The sequence below is a fragment of the Carassius carassius genome, unplaced genomic scaffold (genome assembly GCF_963082965.1).
Source record: "Carassius carassius unplaced genomic scaffold, fCarCar2.1 SCAFFOLD_67, whole genome shotgun sequence".
Lineage (NCBI taxonomy): Eukaryota > Metazoa > Chordata > Actinopteri > Cypriniformes > Cyprinidae > Carassius > Carassius carassius.
In genome coordinates this window covers 451,497-456,800 of record NW_026775079.1, presented here as the reverse complement: position 1 = coordinate 456,800, position 5,304 = coordinate 451,497, and positions in this window count along the sequence as shown.

The following is a 5,304-nucleotide window of genomic DNA, read 5'->3' as shown; positions in this document are numbered from 1 at the left end:
AACTTCTAACACATTAAAAACTGTCTCACTGCATTGCAGAAATCATTTTATTTCATAAGATATAAGCATCTTACAGTTTGGCAAGATTTACACTGAATATTGAATAAAGCAGCTTTCTCTCATAGAGAGACAAGCTTATGAGCAGATTTGGGCTAGATTTCACTTCATTTGAACAGAAGCACTCTTTCAACATAACTGGTCTCAGAAACTTGTAAACTGACAATCTTGAGTATTGAAGTCCTAACATAAGATTTTGTGCATATAACTTCTAACACATTAAAAACTGTCTCATTGCATTGCAGAAATCATTTTATTTCATAAGGCATAAGCATCTTTCAGTTTGGCAAGATTTGCACAGAATATTGGATGAAGCAGCTTTCTCTCATAGAGAGACAAGCTTTTGAGCAGATTTGGGCTAGATTTCACTTCATTTGAACAGAAGCACTATTTCAACATTACTGGTCTCAGAAACCTGTAAACTGACAATCTTGAGCATTGAAGTCCTAACATAAGTTTTTGTGCATATAACTTCTAACACATTAAAAACTGTCTTACAGCATTGCAAAAACATTGCATTTTATAAGGCATAAGCATCTTTCAGTTTGGCAAGATTTGCACTGAATATTGAATGAAGCAGCTTTCTCTCATAGAGAGACAAGCTTTTGAGCAGATTTGGGCTAGATTTCACTTCATTTGAACAGAAGCACTATTTCAACATTACTGGTCTCAGAAACCTGTAAACTGACAATCTTGAGCATTGAAGGCCTAACATAAGTTTTTGTGCATATACCTTCTAACACATTAGAAACTGTCTTACAGCATTGCAAAAACATTGTATTTCATAAGGCATAAGCATCTTTTAGTTTGGCAAGATTTGCACTGACTATTGAATGAAGCAGCTTTCTCTCAAAGAGAGACAAGCTTTTGAGCAGATTTGGGTTAGATTTCACTTCATTTGAACAGAAGCACTATTTCAACATTACTGGTCTCAGAAACCTGTAAACTGACAATCTTGAGCATTGAAGCTATAACATAAGTTTTTGTGCATATAACTTCTAAAACATTAAAAACTGTCTTACAGCATTGCAAAAACATTGTATTCCATAAGGCATAAGCATCTTTCAGTTTGGCAAGATTTGCACTGAATATTGTAATGAAGCAGCTTTCTTTCATAGAGAGACAAGCTTTTGAGCAGATTTGGGCTAGATTTCTCTTCATTTGAACAGAAGCACTATTTCAACATTACTGGTCTCAGAAACTTGTAAACTGACAATCTTGAGTATTGAAGTCCTAACATAAGATTTTGTGCATATAACTTCTAACACATTAAAAACTGTCTCATTGCATTGCAGAAATCATTTTATTTCATAAGGCATAAGCATCTTTCAGTTTGGCAAGATTTGCACTGAATATTGAATGAAGCAGCTTTCTCTCATAGAGAGACAAGCTTTTGAGCAGATTTGGGCTAGATTTCACTTCATTTGAACAGAAGCACTATTTCAACATTACTGGTCTCCGAAACCTGTAAACTGACAATCTTGAGCATTGAAGTCCTAACATAAGTTTTTGTGCATATAACTTCTAACACATTAAAAACTGCCTTACAGCATTGCAAAAACATTGCATTTTATAAGGCATAAGCATCTTTCAGTTTGGCAAGATTTGCACTGAATATTGAATGAAGCAGCTTTCTCTCATAGAGAGACAAGCTTTTGAGCAGATTTGGGCTAGATTTCACTTCATTTGAACAGAAGCACTATTTCAACATTACTGGTCTCAGAAACCTGTAAACTGACAATCTTGAGCATTGAAGGCCTAACATAAGTTTTTGTGCATATAACTTCTAACACATTAGAAACTGTCTTACAGCATTGCAAAAACACTGTATTTCATAAGGCATAAGCATCTTTCAGTTTGGCAAGATTTGCACTGACTATTGAATGAAGCAGCTTTCTCTCAAAGAGAGACAAGCTTTTGAGCAGATTTGGGTTAGATTTCACTTCATTTGAACAGAAGCACTATTTCAACATTACTGGTCTCAGAAACCTGTAAACTGACAATCTTGAGCATTGAAGCTATAACATAAGTTTTTGTGAATATAACTTCTAAAACATTAAAAACTGTCTTACAGCATTGCAAAAACATTGTATTCCATAAGGCATAAGCATCTTTCAGTTTGGCAAGATTTGCACTGAATATTGTAATGAAGCAGCTTTCTCTCATAGAGAGACAAGCTTTTGAGCAGATTTGGGCTAGATTTCTCTTCATTTGAACAGAAACACTATTTCAACATTACTGGTCTCAGAAACCTGTAAACTGACAATCTTGAGCATTGAAGTCCTAACGTATGTTTTTGTGCATATAACTTCTAACACATTAAAAACTGTCTTACAGCATTGCAAAAACATTTTATTTCATAAGGCATAAACATCTTTCAGTTTGGCAAGATTTGCACTGAATATTGAATGAAGCTGCTTTCTCTCATAGAGAGACAAGCTTTTGAGCAGATTTGGGCTAGATTTCACTTACTTTGAACAGAAGCACTATTTCAACATTACTGGTCTCAGAAACCTGTAAACTGACAATCTTGAGTATTGAAGGCCTAACATAAGTTTTTGTGCATATAACTTCTAACACATTAAAAACTGTCTTACAGCATTGCAAAAACATTGTATTTCATAAGGCATGAGCATCTTTCAGTTTGGCAAGATTTGCACTGAACATTGAATGAAGCAGCTCTATCTCACAGAGAGACAAGCTTTTGAGCAGATTTGGGCTAGATTTCACTTCATTTGAACAGAAGCACTATTTCAACATTACTGGTCTCAGAAACCTGTAAACTATCAATTTTTAGCATTGAAGTCCTAACATAAGGTTTTGTGCATATAACTTCTAACACATTAAAAACTGTCTTACAGCATTGCAAAAACATTGTATTTCATAAGGCATAAGCATCTTTCAGTTTGGCAAGATTTGCACTGACTATTGAATGAAGCAGCTTTCTCTCATAGAGAGACAAGCTTTTGAGCAGATTTGGGTTAGATTTCACTTCATTTGAACAGAAGCACTATTTCAACATTACTGGTCTCAGAAACCTGTAAACAGACAATCTTGAGCATTGAAGCTATAACATAAGTTTTTGTGCATATAACTTCTAAAAACATTAAAAACTGTCTTACAGCATTGCAAAAACATTGTATTCCATAAGGCATAAGCATCTTTCAGTTTGGCAAGATTTGCACTGAATATTGTAATGAAGCAGCTTTCTCTCATAGAGAGACAAGCTTTTGAGCAGATTTGGGCTAGATTTCTCTTCATTTGAACAGAAACACTATTTCAACATTACTGGTCTCAGAAACCTGTAAACTGACAATCTTGAGCATTGAAGTTCTAACGTATTTTTTTGTGCATATAACTTCTAACACATTAAAAACTGTCTTACAGCATTGCAAAAACATTGTATTTCATAATGCATCTTTCAGTTTGGCAAGATTTGCACTGACTATTGAATGAAGCAGCTTTCTCTCAAAGAGAGACAAGCTTTTGAACAGATTTGGGCTAGATTTCACTTCATTTGAACAGAAACACTATTTCAACATTACTGGTCTCAGAAACCTGTAAACTGACAATCTTGAGTATTGAAGTCCTAACATAAGTTTTTGTGCATATAACTTCTAACACATTAAAAACTGTCTTACAGCATTGCAAAAACATTGTATTTCATAAGGCATAAGCATCTTTCAGTTTGGCAAGATTTGCACTGAATATTGAATGAAGCTGCTTTCTCTCATAGAGAGACAAGCTTTTGAGCAGATTTGGGCTAGATTTCACTTACTTTGAACAGAAGCACTATTTCAACATTACTGGTCTCAGAAACCTGTAAACTGACAATCTTGAGTATTGAAGGCCTAACATAAGTTTTTGTGCATATAACTTCTAACACATTAAAAACTGTCTCACCGCATTGCAGAAATCATTTTATTTCATAAGACATAAGCATCTTTCAGTTTGGCAAGATTTGCACTGAATATTGAATGAAGCAGCTTTCTCTCATAGAGAGACAAGCTTTTGATCAGATTTGGGCTAGATTTCACTTCATTTGAACAGAAGCACTATTTCAACATTACTGGTCTCAGAAACCTGTAAACTGACAATCTTGAGTATTGAAGGCCTAACATAAGTTTTTGTGCATATGACTTCTAACACATTAAAAACTGTCTCACCGCATTGCAGAAATCATTTTATTTTATAAGACATAAGCATCTTTCAGTTTGGCAAGATTTGCATTGAATATTGAATGAAGCAGCTTTCTCTCATAGAGAGACAAGCTTTTGAGCAGATTTGGGCTAGATTTCCCTTCATTTGAACAGAAGCACTATTTCAACATTACTGGTCTCAGAAACCTGTAAACTGACAATCTTGAGCATTGAAGCTATAACATAAGTTTTTGTTTATATATCTTCTAACACATTAAAAACTGTCTCACTGCATTGCAGAAATCATTTTATTTCATAAGATATAAGCATATTTCAGTTTGGCAAGATTTGCACTTAATATTGAATAAAGCAGCTTTCTCTCATAGAGAGACAAGCTTTTGAGCAGATTTGGGCTAGATTTCACTTCATTTGAACAGAAGCACTCTTTCAACATAACTGGTCTCAGAAACTTGTAAACTGACAATCTTGAGTATTGAAGTCCTATAACATAAGATTTTGTGCATATAAATTCTAACACATTAAAAACTGTCTCATTGCATTGCAGAAATCATTTTATTTCATAAGGCATAAGCATCTTTCAGTTTGGCAAGATTTGCACTGAATATTGAATGAAGCAGCTTTCTCTCATAGAGAGACAAGCTTTTGAGCAGATTTGGGCTAGATTTTACTTCATTTGAACAGAAGCACTATTTCAACATTACTGGTCTCAGAAACCTGTAAACTGACAATCTTGAGCATTGAAGTCCTAACATAAGTTTTTGTGCATATAACTTCTAACACATTAAAAACTGTCTTACAGCATTGCAAAAACATTGCATTTTATAAGGCATAAGCATCTTTCAGTTTGGCAAGATTTGCACTGAATATTGAATGAAGCAGCTTTCTCTCATAGAGAGACAAGCTTTTGAGCAGATTTGAGCTAGATTTCACTTCATTTCAACAGAAGCACTATTTCAACATTACTGGTCTCAGAAACCTGTAAACTGACAATCTTGAGCATTGAAGGCCTAACATAAGTTTTTGTGCATATAACTTCTAACACATTAGAAACTGTCTTACAGCATTGCAAAAACATTGTATTTCATAA